The 429-nt window shown below is 45.0% G+C and overlaps 1 protein-coding gene across 2 annotated transcripts in view; it reads left to right on the top strand.

Annotated features, from left to right (window-relative positions):
• The window catches only part of LINGO3 (leucine rich repeat and Ig domain containing 3), a 20,164-nt gene that overhangs the window by 16,117 nt on the left and 3,618 nt on the right, over positions 1–429 (top strand). The gene's annotated exons all lie outside the window — the stretch shown is intronic.

The following is a 429-nucleotide window of genomic DNA, read 5'->3' as shown; positions in this document are numbered from 1 at the left end:
TCCTAAAATCTACATTTTCACCCTGTGATAATTTTATTATTATACTATTTAAACTTCTGTGACTTTCATGTCCTCATACAAAGCTGGTAATTTGCTCCAGGGGTCAAAATCAAACCCGCAGGTGCTCTGGGCTGCGTGCCAGGGTCTTCGAGCCCCCCGGCAGGGTTCTTGGCAACTCTGGACGCCCGGAGGGATGACAAGCACCAAGGGCCAGACAAGCTCAGGCATGTCCTGTCTGCAATATTGGTAATTATTCCAATAGGGTACTGTCACAGACATCTTTGATGAAAAATCCTTTCCTTAGGGTTTTCCCTCCTGAGAAGCTGAGAGGCCTCAGGAATAAAATGTAAACATTGATTATCTGCTGCTGTGGAATGCAACAGGTAGATCTGTGATTGGTCCATGTTGGATGTTTCTAATTAATGGCCA

The sequence above is a fragment of the Geospiza fortis genome, unplaced genomic scaffold (assembly GCF_000277835.1).
Source record: "Geospiza fortis unplaced genomic scaffold, GeoFor_1.0 scaffold458, whole genome shotgun sequence".
NCBI classification, from domain to species: domain Eukaryota; kingdom Metazoa; phylum Chordata; class Aves; order Passeriformes; family Thraupidae; genus Geospiza; species Geospiza fortis.
This window is presented reverse-complemented; position numbering and strand designations above follow the sequence as displayed.